We start from the raw sequence: 19141 nt of genomic DNA on the forward strand, positions 1-19141 counted from the left end.
CCGGAAGGGCACAGAAAACAATGCAGAGACTGGGGTTCTAGGGCAGGCTTCATCCTCTGGAGGCCCAAAGCAGGCGGAGCAAACCGCGCGCAGAGCCTCAACTCGAGGCTATTAGTGGACAGGAAAGAGCGCTGCTAGCAGACAGACTGCAGGGCTGGAGGCGGAGCTGAGGGTTGGCAAAGGGCAACCCAGGAGTGCGACCGTTTGATTGGAGCAGGAGGCCATGGTGGGCGGAGCTTGGTGCTACCTTCCGCAGGCCCCGAAAGAAGCAGTATAAGGGGCGTGTCGAGGGCGTGGTGTCGGGGGCGTGGCGTGGCCTGACAAGGCGGTTGAGCTTGTGGACTGACTCCGGGAGGGGGTGGCGGGGAAGAGTGGAAGGATTGAACCAAGCTGCGCAGTCAGACGCGGACTGGGGCGCCAGTTCAAGAAGACGGACTTTAAGCATATAGCCAGAACAGAGACAGCAGGTAAGAGGGGCCTGGAGTGGGGCGGGACAACTGGAAGCAAACTTAGCTTCGTCTGGACTTCTGCAGCCTTTGCAGCCGGCTTGGCAACAGGTAACAGACCAGAGCAGTTGGTGGCTGAGAAAGATCGTTCGTCTCCGAGTCCCGAACTCCCTAGTTCTAGCTGCGCCACACACCAGCCCTGTGGCCCTAGGCCGGTCCCTGCCCCCAACCCTGAGCTACTCGGATTCCAGAAGTAGGAAGTTGATTGAAGTGAGCCCGGTGCTCCCGGAGTGCCCTTTCTCACCAAAACCCCGGAAGGTAAGGGCTAGCAGGTGACAGGCACTGCGGTGCGGGAGACCACCCTTATTCAGATTGCATAGGTAGACCTCAGCTGCAAAATGCTACTGAGAAAAATGACTTATGTCACCCTGCGTTACTGAGTCCCAGGACAGGACTCCAAGGCAGAGCAATTAACATTCTTTCCTTCCTTCCAACTTCTGAGGGCTCCACTGAGCCGGCTCACATTGGAAACGGCCAGGCTTTTCCAGGTGAGCTGGTGGAGGGATAGCACTTTTGGGGTGAATAGATAGTAAAAGGGGAAACCCTACAAAACCTGCTCAGAATCTAGCCAGGCCCTGGAGTTCCCTGCTGTGCCCAGGATTAGGTACCTGTGCTAAAGTGGCTCCACTCCTGATAGTGGTGGGGATCCCTGGGTCCTGGCTGTGTGAAGGATTTGGGGCTCAGCCAACTTGGATTCCACTCCCCCTTCAAACTTTAGTTTCCTCATCTGTGACTTTGGGGGAAACGTAGTAGCAAAAAACTAAATGAAACTGTGCACAATGCCTGACAAGACACTGGGGGCCCAGAAACCTCACTGAGTCCTGTGTGTGATGTCAGTGGGCAGGTGATATGTTGCCTTCCTTCTGGGAAATAAACCTCATCCTGAGCTGTTCTGAGACTCCCTCATCCATCCCCTGCCTGGAGAGGTTCCCTCACAGTTAGTATCAGTCCAGGGCAAGTCCCAGGGGGTTGTGAAGCTCTAGTGGCTGGAGGCTCAGTTTGGGGCAGGATGAGCATACGGTCTGTGGGAGCAGAATGGGCACAGAAGGCTGGAAGGTGCTATACGTGTTGTGTGTGTGTGTGTGTGTGTGTGTGTGTGTGTGTGTGTGTTATAATCTGTGAGGAGACTCTGGAGAGCCAGAGCCAGTATTAGGGGTGAGGATGAGGCATGGTCAGGACTTTCTGCCTGAACTCCTCGGTCCTGATTAAGCTTGGACCTACACTCCCTGCTCCTTGAGGGTCAGCATTTCAGTGGCACTAGATGAGCATTTGCTACCGTGAGGAGGGAGTCACATTGGTAGAAAGAGACCCCTCCCACCACCACTCCCATTTTATGCCTTGAATGCCAAGCAATAGCACGACACTGGGTCCTCACCTTGGGAAGGAACTTGGATCAGGGAATGAGACACAAGATAGTCAAAGAAAGGATGAGAAGGGCCTTTGGGGTTCTCGGGACTAGGAAGTTCGGGCAGAGTGTGTCCGGCAGAGGAAGATGCTCAAAGGCAAGGCCAGCCTGTTGAGCAACTCAGTGATTCTCACCCTTCTTAACACTGCGACCCTTTAAGACAGCTCCTCATGTAGTGGTGACTCCCAACCATGACATGACTTTCAGTACCACTTCATATCTGTAATTTTGCTACTGTTATGAATTATAGTGTAAATATCTTGTGTTTTCCGATGGCCTTAGGTGACCCCTGTGAAAGGGTCATTTGACCCTCAAATGAAACACTGCACAAGAAACACTGGTCTAGCTGCAGCGGGGCTATTAGGGTGGGCAACGCAGAGATAGTGGGGGATGAACTCCAGAAGGCTCTGAATGCCAATGAGAAAAGCTTGGGCTTATATCACAGACAGTAAGAAGAGCTATCGAAGGCCGAGAGAGCAGGGGAGGGATGTAAAGCTTGACACAGCGTGCACCAGATGTGCAGGGGCAGATGATCTAACAAGGCTAGGGGACTTTCTGTGGAAGGAGGCTACAGGCGAGAAAAGACAGCCCGTCAAGGGTGATGCAGCAGGGCGTGGGGATACAGATCTGCCCTGCCGTGCCCGTGGGGCCCAGCTGGGGCTCGTGAAGGTGTCTACACTGAGTGAGTGGCAGTCACAGGGAAGATGAAGGTTATTGAGTGAAGAAGTGAGATCTGGGCTGAGTTGGGGAGCCTGTGCCAACCAGCAGTGGGCATCTGATCAGAGTGGGTAGGAAAAGTACCCAGAATTCCCTGTTCAGCCCCGAGAAGGTAGGGTGAGAGGTCAGCCATTTGGGCACAAGTTTCCCACAAGGAATGGCTTTTGGTTCCCTGGGGCTAAAGTTTGACACATAGGGGCATCCCCTTAGTTTAGAAGAGGAAGTTCTCACTGGCTGGCAACTCCCTCCACCTTGGGGACCCAATTCTTTCATCTGAGGGCCAAGTAGGGTCTGATTCTCATTCACTGGGGAAAGGGGGTGTCCCAAGACACTGCTGCCTAACCCAGCAGCCTAGGTCCTGATCACTGCTTTGGATTTAAAATGTCCAGAGCCTGAAGGCTCTCCTGCATTGAGTCTTTACCCTTAGCCTCTTCTCTAAACCATTATGCCCACTTCCTTTGCCCTATGGGAAGCTGGGTTGTAGCCATGATATAATCAGTAGCAACAAACAGTCAGGATTTGGCTTTGCAAGAGGCAGCTGTCAGGAAGGGGTGTAGATGTGGAGAACCCAGGCTGCTTGGCCTGGACCCCTCTGTAGAACAGGATGGGGTTGGGGAGGTGACCTGTTTAATCTCCACAGGAAAGGGCCAGCATGAGTCTGAGAAGCCTGAAGGGGAAGCCCAGAGGTAAACAGGGCCTAGTGGTCTAGATATGTCCTTCCCCTCCCCTCAGCTGCTGATGCTGTCCTGCTGAGAGGAGCCTCCCTGAAGCCAGTGCCCTCAGGGTCCAGCTGGGGTCTGTCCAGTTGATTTACTCCTGACTCACTCCTGGTACTCCCCCAGCACCACAGTGAGCTTCCTGTTAGCCACTGACACATGTACACACATAGGGCTAATGTGCAGAAGCAGCTGAGAAGAACAGAGGCGAACAGGGGCTAGCTCTCGTGTTTGTCCACATGGGAACACAGAGAAGTCCTCTCTGGGCATCTCTTCCGGGCCCTGCTGCCAGGCAGCCATTACTTGGTTTTCAGGCAGCACACACATACAAGGCCCAAGCTCAGTCCAGTGGGCTGAGCAGTGCCCTCCACCAGGGCTCGTCCCACCTCCTGGTCTGTACCCCCATTCTGCCTGATAGAGCTGAGCACATAGCATGTCAGGTGACTCAGCACTACACCCGAGCTCCACTTTTCAGCTCGGAAACTGTTTCTGAGCCTCAGTCTCCGAACCAGGAAAATGATGATAGTGGTGCTTATGGCTTCGTGGAGTGGTGTGAGGACCCCACAAACACTTGTATGGGGAAAAGGCACAGGGCAGGTGCCGAATGGCTGAGACCTGTAGTAAGGGTCTGCATCTGGCTAGTTCATTCCAGCTCCACCAGGGACATTTCTCAGTAGGCCTTCCTCCTCGGCCTTCTATGCCTCTCCAATATGCATTCATGGGGCGTCCCAAGACACTAGTCATTTCTAAGTGTCGGGTGCTCCTAGGTTCTTCTTCCAACTGGTTTGAGGCATACAGACAGCCTCCTGGGCAGGGACTACGCCCATTTATGTACCTTGGCCCACAGTGAACACTCAGGAAATGACGGCTGATAAGAGGGTTGTCTTTTGGGAACGTCAGTAGGGCTTAGCTCCGTGTGAGATCCTTGGTGACTCCTTTGGGGTCACACTTTCAGGAAGCAGGACCTTGAAACTGCACCAGGAAGAGGGGGCTGCTGACAGGGCTTCCGCTTCCCTGTGAAGCCTGGGCCTTTACTCTACAGAGAGGGGGAAAGCCAGCTTCCTCAGTTTTAGCCTAGTGAGGGACCTCTGCAGCCGTTAGTGAACCCTTACTCGGCCAAAGGCACCTCCCTGGCAGCAGCTGACAGCGGACAGAGCTGCTGCATGTGGGACTCGGGCTGGGGCAGCTCCAGGATGCCCGGGCCAGGCATCATCCACAGACCACCTGAACAGTTTAGGAAGTGCTGGGCTTTCTTGACCTGTGCTACAGTGTCTGTGCCTTTGGGGCCGCAGCCCAGCTCTCCTTGATAAGCTAGGAGTCTCATGTGCTCTAGCTCAGCGTCTGGGCCTGTGCTCCAAGGGCTGAGCTCCGAGGGCTGAGGCAACAGTGGACAGAGTGCTGGGGGCTGGAGACATCCCCAGGATGTCTGCCTCTGATGTTGTTTACTAGTTTGGTGTAACCTTGGGCATGCATCTGCACCCCTAGTGCCAGTCAGTGTCAGTACCTGTGAAGGTGACAGCCACAGGTTGCCCATTGTGCAGTCATTGTTTTCTTGTTGCTATGACAGAATTCTGGATAAACAGCAACTTAAAGTGGGGTGGAGTGGGGTGTATTTTGGCTCACAGTTTGAAGGGATACAATCTGCTATGGTGAGGACACTATGGGAACAGGGGCTGATGCCACTGGTCACATTATATCTGCAGTCTGAAGTAGGTAGCTTCCTCCTTTGCCTGCAGTCTAAAACGCCAGCCTATGGGTTGGTGCTGCCTACTCAGGGTGTTTCTTCCCACCTCAATTAACCCAATTTAGATAATTCCTCACAGGCAAGCCCGGAGTCACTTTGGCAGCTAGAATTAGCGATCCCTCAGGTAGGGGTTTCACTTCTGCCTAGCTGTAGACCTGGTGTGTTTGGGGGGAAACTGTCTTGTGGGCAGGCCTTGTGGAGTTGCCATTAGTTCCTAATGATGCAGTGTGACAATAGTGATAGCTCAAGGCACATGGATGTTCTCAGGCTATCCACATTGCATTACTGTTCACAAGGGACCCTGGGCATCCTTTGCAGGCACAAGGGACAGCGGTGCTCACTTCGCTGTGTGTTTGACAAAGACGTAAGAGCTAATGCTCGTGAAAGAATTCTAACAGTGCCGGCACCTGCTAGGCGCTGTCTCCATACCCTGCTGCTATGGCCATTGCTCCAGTCCCTGGCAGACCAGAGCCTCAGGGCAGCCTTGAATCTAAAGACCAGACAGTTGGCTTCATACTCCAGCTTGTCCTTAGGACCTGTTGTGAAACCTCAGACAAGCTGCAGCCCTTCCCAGACTGTTAGCTGTCATCCTGCAGCTGCTCTGTGGGGGCTGTTGTCATCCAGGCACATGTGAGGCCACTGTGGGCAGAGCAGAGCTTTTCCCAGGGAGAGGGCATCTGTGTGCTGGTCTGACGCCTGCATTGAGCCAGCCCAGGAGGAAGGTGGGGATTGTCAGAGCTCAGTCACTGCCAGGAGGCTCTGTAGGCACACAGTGGTAGGGGCTGCTCCCCCATGATTCCTCACCAAGGCCCCAGTGCAGATAAACACCTGTTTAAATGTGCATAGCAGGATGGAGAGGTGGCTCAGCCTGCAAGCTTGCTCCTATGTTTGATGACTTGAGTTCAAGCCACATATGGTGGAAGGAGAGAACTGACTCCCAAAAGTAGTTGTCCTTTGACCTCCACTTTTGTGCCTACAGACACACACACACACACACACACACACACACTGAATGAATGAATGAATGAATGAGTGAATTAACAAATAAATAAATGTAACAACAACAAAAAGAAAACCACCAAATAGGGCTGGAGAGCTGCCTCAGCAGTTAAGAGCACTTTACTGCTCTTGCAAGGGACCTGGGTTCAGTTCCTAGCACCCACATGGTGGCTCTCACCTGTCTGCAACTCCAGTTCCAAGGGGATCTGACTTCCTCTTCTGGCCTCAGTGGATGCCACATAAACACACAGTGTATTTACGTACATATAGGCAAAACACTCATACATATAATAAATAACTAAATACCCCAAGTAAATATATACGTACATTACCATATCCAAATATGCATACTGGAAACATTTATTGCTTTTTAAAAATTTTTTATTTTCTAAACCTCATGTCAGAAGCTCAACTTATTTTGATATTCAATTTTAAAAAATGAAGCCGGGCGGTGGTGGTGCACGCCTTTAATCCCAGCACTCAGGAGGCAGAGGCAGGCGGATCTCTGTGATTTCGAGACCAGCCTGGTCTGCAAGAGCTAGTTCCAGGACAGGCTCTAAAAAAAGCTGCAGAGAAACTCTGTCTCAAAAAACCAAAAAAAAAAATTAAAATAAAAATTAAAATTAAAAAATGAACACACACACAACAAAATTAAGAAAAATGGATTGTGTAAACTTGAAGTCACATTGAGTTTTTGGTTGTTAATCAATCTTCTTTTTTAGAGGAGGGGTGGAGTGTGGGTTTGAAGAACATATCAGCTTGTTAAGACTCAGGCAACTCCCAGGGAGTGCCTGGGCCACAGCCTGATTGGGCAAGCAACACCAGATATGGGTGAGAATATCACAGGTAGCAGAGATGTGACCCAACCGAAAGCTAGGTGCTTTTCACAGAGCTTGTCACCAGCAGTCGACAAGGACAGCTTGCTTAATTGCCTCTCTGAGCCAGGGAGTCGAATGAGGACTAAGTGAGCTTAACATATGTGAAAGTCTATGATAGGAAATGGCTTTAGATCTGGACCATGGGCTTGCACACTGTCTATTCTGGAACCAGGAGAGTCACTTGTTTGGATGCAGATGGCATTTGTCAGGAGCCTACCCTGCTGTAGGACCAGGTGGCAAGAGCAGATAACACCAGGATGGCAGCTTTCTACAGACAACCTGGCTCTGCACCAGGGGAGCCTGGCCTAGCAAGCAGAGTGTGTCTCCCAGAGAGTCCATCAGATAAGCTACCCTTGGATCTGGGGCAGGGACTGAAGAAGGTCAGGGCTGTGCACAAGGCTGGAAGTGTTTACTCGATAGAGGCTCCTCCATGGTGGAACAAGCATAGAGGAATGCGTGTTCCCACACACATACATACATAACTTCAAATGTGGTCAGCACTTGGTACATGTTCACCACTTGTTGCTAATAACAGCAGTTAGTAGTTGCACATCTATAAGGAGAAAACGATCTCTGACTCTGTCTCAGGAGCTGGATTATTAGTGTGCTGCTGCAGGGGGCTGGACAAGGCATCACCATTTATAGAGGACATAGAAACTCGGTGGACTCATTGGAGAGGATTGATGTCTTTGAAGTTATATAATGAGCGTGTGGGTGTCTAGGCCTCAGTTCATGTTCTGTCATGTAGAACATCTACTTCTGACCACTGGACTGTGCCTGTGTGTGTGGGGAGGGGGGGCCTAGGGCAAGAGGATGTGTGTTCTACTCTAGTCTGTCCAAAAGATCCCCAGGCCTAGTTTAACTGCTACCCCATCATCTGTAGAGTAGAGCAGCAGGCCTGCCCTTTGCCAGGAGACAGTATAGCGTGGTGCCCTGTTCTCAAGGCACACATATGTTGTAAGCAGAGAGCTGCTGGGAGTCTTCAGACACTGGCACTCCAGGGTTAGCCATATTGATTGATTGGTTGATTGATTGGTTGGTTGGTTGGTTGGTTGGTTGGTTGAGACAGGGTCTCTTTACATAGCCCTGGCTGTCTTGGAACTATGTAAATCAGATTGGCCTCAAATCAACAGAGACCTGCCTGCCTCTGTCTGCCGCGTTCTGGTTAGAGGCGTGCACCGTCACACCCAGACTGCCTGCAGCACTTCCTCCCCTTTGTTTGCAGGTAGGTTAAACGGAAATGCCTACTGGCAGGAAGAGCCCACCCTAATAAAGCCAGAAGCTGGTAAGTGTGATGGCAATGGCAAATGAGAGCTGAGCCAGGCAGCCCTGCACTGGAGTGAGGGAGCTTGTACGGCTGCTTGAAGTGCCAAGGATCAGCTGGGGACTTGGACCTCTATGGTTCTGCTAGTGTTCAGATTGAAGAAGCCCAGGCTAGACTTGGGTGTTGCTGCTTTAGAGTTGAGGGGACCCAAATAATGGTTCTAACATTAAAAAGGAGTGGTGGCTTTACATAGACTTAGAAACCAAAGCAAAACAACCTCCTGGGCTGAGGAGGAGGCTCAGTGGGTAAAGCGTGGTCCCTGCAAGTGTGAGGACTCTAAGAACCCATATAAAATCTCAGCAGATGTGGCAGCTGCCTCTAACCTCATCCCTAGAGACAGAGACAGGGAATTTCTGGGGTAAGCTGTCTGGGTAGACTAGCTGGAATTGGGAAGCTCCAGGTTCAGTGAGAAACCATCTCAGTAAATAAAGTGGAGAGGGATGCCAGGAAGACAGCAGACTTTAACTTCCGGCTTCCATGCGTGTGCCTATATACATGTGAACACACAGACACACAGGTTCAACATGCACACATATATGTCCCAAAGCAACAGTGACCAAAGAATCTTTCTTTCCATATGAACCAAATGGAAAACAAAAATGAAAACCTTTCTAATCATTGAAGAGAGATTTTTGTGGAAAAACTTACAGTGCACAGAATCATATGCTTAAAGGAAACAACTACTCAGAGATAATCACTGTGAACAATTTGGTGTTTGGACTTTTAAAAAAACCGTAAAAGTGGTGTTCACACCCCCAGACTGGGGTTGTGCCATCTGAGTGGCTGCCTGTGAGCCTGAGCCTGGGTTTACTGTGGCATCAGGAGGAGTTTGCCACATGACTCCCCACGGCCCCTCTCCTAGCTCCGGGAAGAGGAGGTGCATCCCCTGTGCTGAGCATCCACCTGCCCCGTTTGAATATTTCATAATGACCCATGTAGCTGAAGTGGTCACCTTGCCTCTGATGTATTTTGTGCTCAGGCATTCTGGCCCCCAGAATGAGTAGAAAATTCCTCAAGGCAGCTTTTGGGCCAGGTGGTCTCTGAATTCAAGGTCAGGGGAAAGGCAGTGTGGGCACAGGAGCTTGCTGTGTTTGGGAGGCAGGAAACCAAGGGGCAGGCAGGTCTCTCTTCTGTGTGACTTTGGACCCTCCTCCCTTGGAGCCTGCGGTATCATTAACTAGTCATGGATCGCTTTACTATTTAATGGCCTGTCCCTGCCATGACTTGTTCTTCCTAGTAGCCTTCTGGAACCAGAGCTCTGGGAGATGAGCCACTCGTGGGGCATCTCAGGAGTGGGAGGCGGGCGAGACAGGTGCTGTGCTTCTCACACTCTGGTGTGCATGCCAGTCTGTAGGAAGCTTGGGAAAGCTTTGTCCCACTGGGGTGGACATGGCCTGGCAGTGCGCATCATCTATTTTAGTATGTGTCTGAAGGCTGGGGGAGGATGCAGGTATGGAGGACAGAGGATGCCTTGTGGGAATCCATCCTCCCATTCCACCACATGGAACCTGGGAGTTCCTGGGAACTGAACTCATGTCGTCAGGCCTGGCCGCAAAGGCCTTCACCCGCTGAAGCTGTTCGCTGGGTCAAGTATGTGCATTTCTCTCTTTTCTTTCTTCCTTTCCACACTGAAGATTGAACCCAGGGCCTTGCACATGCTAGGCAATTGCTCTACCACCTGACCAACATGTTTCTACCACACCATCCATCCCAGGAGATCCTCAGGGCAATCCTTAGTGAATCCAGCTTAGTGGAATGAATGTGGGGCTTGTGTCCTGTTCCACAAAGGTTCACCCTTTGAGGCTGATGACCGCCCTCCATCCCTTTTCCCATATGGACGCTGTATGAATGGGGAATTCCACACATAGCAGAGCCCCCATTTACTGCAGGAGAACTGGGGCCCTGGCGCATGCCCTGTCTCCTCAGCCCCAGAGAACCCAAGGCTCTGCACTGAGCTCCTGAGGCCCTGGGTGTGAGGGCACAAGACTCCGGCAAGCTGGCTTACATTAACGTTTGACCCTTCACCTGCCTTGGCTTCTTCCTGTGGGTAGGGAAGCTGCCATGCTTTCTATACCTTCTCTAGCACTGTGCCTACCCAGGGAGATCCACTGGGAACTGAGGGCCTCCTAAGGCGGAGCCTTGTTCTGCTTCCCCTGCTTCCCCAGGAACAGGCGATCTAAGTTCACGTCTCCTGCTCCCCAGCCAGTATGTGCTCCAGGAGAGGGAGGGTGCTTTGTGGCTCCTGTGAATCTGGTGCGAGCCAGGCATGCCTGGGGCTGTTTGCAGAGAGCTCTTTACCAGGTCAGCCTCCCAGGTGGAGGTCACCAATGCCCGCTTCTGAGGAAACTGAGGGCTGAGAGCGGAAGGTTGCCAACTGAAAGGCGTGGGGCTGGCGTTCAGATCCCACACTCCCTCCTGGGGCGCCCGCTTCTCTTTTCTCAAAACGACGCCTTGGGCTTTGCAGCTGTTGGCCATGGAGAGTTTCTCACACTCCCTGGCAATCAGTCAGGGAGGGGATGTTTCCTGGTCTGTTCTTACAGCGGCAGGGTGCTGCTGCCCAGGTCCCACAGCTCAGGAGAACTTGGCTGTCAACCCCATTAGGTACCCGACTTCCCCCACCACACTGCGTCCTGAAGAAGGGAGGATTCTGGACCCCTCTCTCCTCAGCCCCAGGGAGCCCAGTGCTTTGCACTGAGCTGGTGGGCCCTGGTGTGAGGGACCCAAGACCCCATGAAGGACCAGGTCTGGAGCCCATGTGGAGGAAAGGTGATGGTCCGGGCTGCCTGCAGTCCTGGCATGTAAGAGCCCAGATGGGCATGGAGATGGGGCCGGGATCCTAGACACACTCTGCCCCTTCCTTTTCCTAGAGCCCGTATGTCTTCAGAACAGTGTTTTGCAGACTTGCACATATCAGGGTGTGGGGCCTACTACTCTGCCTGAATGTCAGCCATCTTGTCCTCCTTCTTTTATGCCACCATCCTCTCTGGAGGAAAACTTGGTCCTCTGACCAAGCAACTGGTCCGACTGGTTCCTGTTCCTCCTCCCTAGGGCCCTGAAGACTGAGCAGAGGAAAGTCTGCAGGCTTGGGACCTGTTGTTGCTGTGATGTCCCTGCCGTGGGCTGATGCTGAATTTCTTCGCCCAGCCAGCTAGGCATGGGGGTATAAACTTCCAGCCTCCAGCTTCATGTGGCTGGTGACATGAATAGCCTGACCAGCTTGATTCGCTGAGTGGCCTCCACAGCTAGGCCTGAGCACACGGTTAGAACAGATGTGGGGCCGGGCCCTGGCAGATGCCTGGGGCTCAGAATGTCTGGGTCTGTGTGCTCCGGGACTGCCAGCTTCAGGCCTGTGACTCTCAGGTCTGTGTGCTCCAGGGGCTGCCGGCTTCAGGCCTGTGACTCTCAGGTCTTGACCTCGAGTCATCGCTGATCATTTAAGGAAAGGGTGCTCTTCCCACGAGGGACGTGCAGGCATTCAGGGAAAGCACTAACCTCCCCTGGGTTGTCCAGGCTCTCTTCAAATGCCAGTGACTCCACAGCCTGCATCTGCTCTAGGGCAGGATGTTCTTCCCTGGTACCAGGGCCAGGAAAGGGCAAGGGCAACGTGAGTGCTGGCACTGCAGCTGGATGTGGGCACTGCCAGTTCCAGCCCCAGAGTTGGCTAGGATCAGTCCTGACCCCCCGTCCCCCGCCAGGCCTCAGTTTCCAGACAGGGAGCCGGGGTTCTCAGGAAGCCTTATTTGTGCTAGTCATCAGCTTACTGGTCCTACCTCCTACAGCAGGAAGAAACATGGCCACCCTCGAAGGGGCCCACAGCAAGACCCACCACCCTCAGGATCTGCACCCCAGAGGCCATGAGAAGGAAAGGAAGCGGTAGAGAGGAGTGTCAAGACATAAGAGAGGAGATAAGAGCCAGGATTCCCATCAACTTTCGGGACTGTGGTAGGGGTGTCACATATTGGTATACTGAGGCTTGCGAACATAAGGAATGAAGGGAAGAGCTGGTCCAGCTGGTTTCTGTCCTCTTTTCCCCTCTGGAGTCTGAGGGAAGAGTCTACGGGCTCTCTGTTGCTGTGGCATCCCTGCTGCTGGCTGACACTGAGTTCCTTCTGCAGACAGGCACAGTGGCAGAGGCTTCTAATCGCAGCACCTGGAAGGCTGAGGCATGAGGACCGCCCTAAGTCTGAGGCCAGCCTAGCTGTGTGGAAAGACTGTTTTAACTTTCCCCCAAAATGTTCCTGCTCCGCATTTTTCTCCTTATTTTGGGTGTGGCTCCCTTGTACTCTGTCTGGCAATAAAGACTAGCCCGGGGGACTACTCACGAGTCTGGAGGGGATATGGCCTAGATTGAGGGGAACAGACTGGGGAGGCAGGTAGCTTCTGGTAGTTCCTGGGTGAGAGCAGAGGAGCCGACACAAGGCCCGTAGACACCCCACTGGAGTCCAGGGCCCTGGCTGCAAGACATGGTGAGCAGAAACTCAGCATCTGGAGTTGCTAGGGGTCTGGGGGTCTGACTTCTGGTGGGTCAATAGGACCTAAGGTTTGCATACTTACCCTCTGAGCTCCTCCCCCAAGCATACCTGTAGGGACCAGCGCACCTGAGGTCCTGTCACCTGGATATCTGTCTTCTTTCCTCTTATTCTCCCTCCCCCTCCTCTCCCCTCCTCACACGCCTTTGCATCTTCTTACCCCTCACCTTTTTTGTTTTCTATCATGGCTCCCCCTAAGATCTCTATACTTCCCTGAGCAAAGCATCTGTGCCCCAGCCATCCTGGCTAATCATACAGCCACCCTTGACAGGGCCCCTGGTCATGGCTTCTGAGCGCTCCACAGAACCCAAGAGCCCCACAGGGGTCCCAGTGGGAAGTTCAGAATGCAGTGGCTTCCCGAGTGCTTGCTCTCCTGCCTTGACAGCTGACTGCCTGTGCTGTGCCATTGGGCCCCGCCTGCCTGCTGGGGAGTCAGGGCAGCACAGCCCTCATCCCGGCCTCCTGAGAGTGCAACCGGCTGCTCCTTGTGGAACTAGATGTCTTGAGCCACCCCCTCCTTAGAGCCTGGTGCCTACCCTACAGAGGGTGATGAGCCCAGCATCTGAGCTATATTCCGAGGGAAGTGGCTATTGACCCTGTGTGCCACAGGCCCTGTGGTTGTTAGAGAGGTGGTCCCAGAGGCTAGAGGGCAGAGCGGCCCAGAGGACTCTGGGAGGGGCACAGAAGCCACAGAGGGGGAGACAGGTGAGAGGTCCCTATCCTTTCCTCTCTCCCAGCCTGGGCCACTGCTTGGAGCAGGATGTCACCAAGACCCTGTCCGAGGAGTACATCCGCCTCCACCCCAGCTTTCTGTGTTTGCCCCGGGAAGAGTGTGTGTTCCTCGGTATGTGACGTGGTCTCTCTTACCCTGTGTCCCCACCAAAGAGGCCAAATAGCTCTTAAACCTGCAGCCACGCGAAGCAGGAAGTCTGGTCATTTTCAGGGACGAAAGCAGAGGTCCAGGAAAGTAAGTCACAGGAGCTGGGGATGTGGCTCAGTTGGTGGCATCTCCTCAGTGTGTGTGTAGCTTTGGTACGGTCCCGAGCATCACAGATGCCAGGTGTGGTAGCACATGCCTGAAACCCCAGCACTCAGGAAACGAAAGCAGGAGGATCAGAAATTCGAGGTAATCCCTGGCTGCTGAGTGAGTTTGAAGACAGTAGGGCTCAGATCATAAGAACCTATCTACAAAGGGAGGGAGGGAAGGAGGGAAGGAGGGAGGGAGGGAGGAAGAAAGGAGTTACTGGGAGGGGGCAGAAGGAAGCAGAGTGTGAGCAGAGTTTGAACCTGTCTGTCTGACACTTGTGGAGATACCAGGGCTGTGGGGTGGGCTCTGGAAGGGCTGCCTACAAAAAGCAGCCTTGAAGCCATACCTCTCCTCTGTCCTGAGATCAGCCTGGGGAGGGTACAATGGAGCTGGCAGAACCTGCTGCCTGCTGCCATGTGGGAGCCCTGATTACAGTTCTGTCCTTGTCCCTAATCACCCACTCGGGGCCCACACCCAAGCTCTGTTTTAGACCTGGCCCTGGCTTAGAGCGTGCCCATCGTATGAGTAAGTGAGCAAGTCTCTTCCCCAGACCTCACAGTGTCCAGTGTAGGTTGTCTGCCCCAGGTTAGGTCTGGTGCCTGGACTATAAAGTCCCTGATTAAGAAGTGATAACCTTGTTTAGGTTCTCTCAGTTCCTCACCATGGGAAACTGTTTCTGCTGGTCGTGTGCATGGCGGTTAGCCCAGGGCGTCTGGATCAGCTCCTGAAGCAACAACAGTCTGCCTACTGTGTCATGGGCGTGGGGGGTGGGAGGAATAGGTTTCTCTGTCAAGCATAACTGCAGGCACTTAGAACTGCGACCAACTGTTCCCACGACCCAGCTGTCCCTCGGAGGGAGCAGGACAGCTGTGCCTTTGCCACAGTGTGTTATTTGATGCCTCTTTGTCTTGTGCACTCCTGAAGGGAAGAAGGGGTTCCACACATCTGTGTTCTGTGTCCTGATTGAGGTTAGCCCATAGTGGGATCTTGGTGAACTGCAGTAGCTCAAGATGGAAGTCACTTGGGGTTCCCTTCAGTGGCCTTTGGACCCCTGAGCCCTTTACCTCTGAGCCTTATACTGGGTTTTCATCAAGCCAGGTGTGTCAGCTCTGGCCAGCTGGCTGGGGCAAGGCAGGCAGAACTGTGAAGTGTCACGCCTTTAACCTTGAAGATGCTGGACACCACTCCCGTCTGCTTAGACTCTAGGGTCTTACAAGCTAGTTACCCATGTCGTCCCTGACTTCGGGGACAGTGTCTTCCCATCAAAAATATGCAGGGCCTTGGGTTGCAGAGTTAGAATCCTGAGGGCCCACCTGAGCTAGGTCACTAACTCTGTGTGATCAGGGCAAGTGCTGCCTGCTCCCTCCTGAGCCCCAGTGGGCCTGCTTAGGTTTGGGGGTTGGATATGGTGGATTGGGCAGTGAGCACATTCCCTTTGTCCCCCACTCTGCCTTCTGCCAGACTCCATTCTAAGGACTTAGTGGCCATGAGCCTTTCTGGGCCCATCTGCAGGAACCCCAGCCTGTCCCATGTCCCAAGGGACATCTTCATGAATACCCTCTTCACGTGAGTAGATGATACTTTGCTACTTGGTCAAAGACATCCTGGAGTGTCAGTAAGTCAGGATTGGCTTCTTTCTGGACATTGTGACCATCCTCTTTACAGACAGTGTGGGCAAGCTCCTTGTCAAAGGTCTGAGTAATGAGATTATAGTTAGTCTCTTGCAATTCAAAATCCACACTATGACCTGGTTTATTGGGGAGAGGAGATATTCTTTTTTTTCAATTTCCTGCTTTTTTAAAAAAAATTATTGAGCTCTACATTTTTCTTTGTTCTCCTCCCTACCTCAGAGAGGAGAGATTCTTAAAAGATAACTGCTTTCTGAGAAGTCTGTAGGAACCTAGGTCCTGACACGAGGCCCTAGAATCTGAGATCTGAGATGTCTGAATAGCCTGTCCTATAGTCTGAGTGTTCCTGGGACTTATAACCTTCTCTCTGGTCTTCCAAATGCGCGCCAGTTAGATTGAGATGGTCATTTGTTTTTGCCTCCAAGGGCAGAGTCCTGGGCTTGATGCTTCGGGCCAAGCCCAGCTCTCTTTGTACATCCCGATGTGATGAAAGTGGATGCATCTCTCCATACATCAAAATATAAAGCTGCCCAGGGCACTGACCGCTTTAACCAGCCCCTCAGCTCTGGCACACACCTCAGCATGCATTTCCCCAGAAGTGCTGTCTCTGGGCCTCGGTTTCTTCACTGGGAAATGGAGACTGGACTGGGGTGTCTGGGGTCATTCCTAGCATAGTGCATCTGAGTGTGGGAGTCACAGAGTCCAGCACACTGGGGAGGTTGGGGGCTGTGGTTCAGCGCATGTTTTTGGTGCACGGGGCTGGGTGGTTAGGCTGGCTCAAGGGTCTGTGCTTTCCCATTCTGGAACATCCTTCTAAGGTAGCCTCTCCTTCAATCAAGGCTCCTTCAGTCACATTGCTCAGGTTTCAGGACAAAATGAAAGAAGGGCCACCTCTATAGGCCTCAGTGGTCAAATTAAGGGGACATCCTGACCAAGAATAGAAGATCTGGACTCCTTCCCTGACTGGAAGCCAAGAGTCACTGTTCGGGAGCTGGGTCAGAATGAAAGGGGTCTGGGCGTAGACAGGGGTGAGGAAGGGTTGAGCAGGGCCTCCACCAACTTGTAACACAGCATCAGGTATGAAAGCAATGCTGCCTTAATCACTGGGTGGCCTTAGGCAAGTCACTGCACCTCTGAGCCTCAGTTTCTCCATCTGCAGAATGGGGGAAGTGCTTTTACTATAAGCTTGTTATGGAGCTTCAGTGAGAAGTTGTGGTGGCAGATGACAGGCTAAAGCTTGTCATCTCCGAGACACAGTGTTTAGGTGTCAGAGAGTGCGAACCTGTTGATCTGGTCGTGGGGTCATGTGACTGGACTTTGGAATCCTGTGAGTAAACACACTAGGGGAGACAGCCACTTGTGTTCAAGCTCCCACTGCTTCTTCTTCTCCCCCAGCATTCAGTGGGACAGACTCCCACAAGCGCTGCTCCACTGGAGGGGAGACCCACCACGGCCCAGTGAGGCCTGGGAACTCTCCTCTCGAGGTCACACCGCAGCTAGGAAGCAGAGCAGGTCCCCAAGAGGGCTTCCAGGGAACCCAAACTCCCAGACTGCCTTATGGCCCCATGCTTCTCCTGTTGCCAGAGCAACAAGTGTTTGTTTGTTTTTCCTGTTTTTATTTTAACACAGCAACTACAACCGAAAGTACAACCAGAGATTGAAAAATCAGATAACGAAAGGTCAAAAACCAGTAATCCAAAGTCAGCTGCACAGATAATTAGAACACACTGGTGCGTACAGACACAACCACCATTACCAGCCTCCACCCACAAATGATCAGGACAAAGTTCAGAGGCTGGGGACCTGTGCCAGACACCAGCCTGTGGGACCAGGCTGGAACAGGTGGTCTCCAGGGCCCTGAAGCCAGGCAGTTTTTCTCCCTCCACATTCTACCATGTGTAAGCATGCTCTCACCAGGCATGATTGCCAGATTTCCCAGTCTGCAGGGGCCTCAGCCAGACCTGCTCTGCCATGGGGATAATAGAGGTCTCCCTTCTTGGGGGATCCACCCCCACCTTGCTTCCAAGCAGGCCAGAGCCACTGGGTAGAGTTTGCAGGGTGGGTGCACATCAGAGGCCGCAGCAGGTTTCTCTGATGGTTTCTGACTGTTGTCCAACTTCAATTATCATTGCCATTGACTCTGACAGTGAGTGCCAGTTGCCTCACCAGCTCCTGCAGGCTTCGTGGGGGCTCACTATTCAGCTCATTTCAGTGGTGGGAAGGCCACAGCATAAGCGAGGAGGTGGTTCACGCTACACAGCTGGTAGAAAGTGGCCCGTGTGACCTCTTCAGGCATAAACTTGTGTATTGATGGGACTCTGTTGTGCACTGGGCTGGGTGCTTCTTGGCCAGCCCAGCTGTTTGTGTGACCTGTGCCTCTTACTCCGTCTGGGCCTTCCAAAGACAGTGATCTCCAGGATGGCCCTCATGATATTGCTCTAGGGTAAGAGACTGGAAGGAAAGGAACTTCTGGCAGGGTGAGGAAAAGCAGAGGGGTGGAAGAATGGCATGGCACTAGCCACTTGCTCCTGCCCAGGTACCATGGCACCAGGAAACTCAGGCCTGACCCACATAGGAACAAGGTGTCCGGGCTGGGTACTTGAGTGCACGTCAACATGTTCCATCCTGAGAGCTTAATAACCTGACCCTGGCTGCACAGTTCATCAGGATCTCTGGCCATGGGGCTCAAGTGCCACAAGCTTTGATGCTCCAGGACAGTTCCAGGGTGCAGCCAAGGTGGGCCACACACAGCTCTGGAGGAGCTGGGTGATGGGGAAGATAGACACTCAGGTCCCACATGGGCTTTCCAGGGCTGGCAATCGTCGGAAACTGGGTGGAAGCATGCCATTGAGCACTTTAGGAATTTATTATTGATTTATTTATCTTAAAGTTTGTCTTTATGACTCTCATACAAAGAACACTGTTAGAAGAGAGCTGGAATCCTAGTTACCTAAGTCAGTCCACAGAGAACACTGTTAGAAGAGAGCTGGAATCCTAGTTACCTAAGTCAGTCCACAGAGAACTGTTCTGGACTGGTTTTCAGCTCGGGTCCTCAACAGTGGCCTTCAACTTTACCTACACACACAATAATTCAACATTTGAGTGAAAAAAAGTGATACAACATGGAGCAAGAAAACCTATAGCCAAGGCTTACTCTGAATCCTAGAAAGCGAGCACAGCAGAGCTCTTGTTAGGACAAACTGTGGCAGGGACAACGGAAAGAGAATGTTACTGTGACCCTCCTGCGTAAGCGTGTCTGCTGTTCTGCAGCACAGCACCATGGCATGGGGCGTAGCTCACGCTTATCATGCATGCGGCTCGAAGTTCAATTTCTTGCACCAACAAAACAAATTTATGAAAATGAAACTTTTTGGTTTCATCTGTTTTTCCAAGTTAGAAATATAATAAGATTGTGCATCACATTTGTGTTTGGGCTTTTGATTGTGAATACTGTCTGTGAGTGAATAATGAGCGTATGGTGTTAAAGCAGGCACCACTGTGGCAGGCTGGTCAGCAGGGCGAGTCAGGATTCTGAGATCACTCCACCATTCTTGACATTCTCTGCCTCCTGCACAGTGCATTTTAAAGGGTGCCTGCTTTGTAACTTCTGATCTGCTTTTTTTCCCTCTGAAATTTACAAAAAAATGAAGTTGAGAATTGAATGCTTT

General features: G+C 52.4%; 1 protein-coding gene across 2 annotated transcripts in view; it reads left to right on the forward strand.

Moving 5' to 3' along the window:
- The first annotated feature begins 314 nt into the window (after window positions 1–314).
- Window positions 315–19141, forward strand: part of Cd82 (CD82 molecule) — a 44498-nt gene continuing 25671 nt past the window's right edge. Inside the window, exons 1-2 of one of the 2 annotated variants that reach the window (XM_038330917.1) lie at window positions 344–467; window positions 8191–8250. The gene's annotated coding sequence lies outside the window, so the exon portion shown is untranslated. Of the gene's footprint in view, window positions 468–8190; window positions 8251–19141 lie in introns of both variants that reach the window. The other variant, XM_038330916.1, reaches the window with a different exon arrangement.

Source organism: Arvicola amphibius, chromosome 5 (assembly GCF_903992535.2).
Source record: "Arvicola amphibius chromosome 5, mArvAmp1.2, whole genome shotgun sequence".
NCBI lineage: Eukaryota > Metazoa > Chordata > Mammalia > Rodentia > Cricetidae > Arvicola > Arvicola amphibius.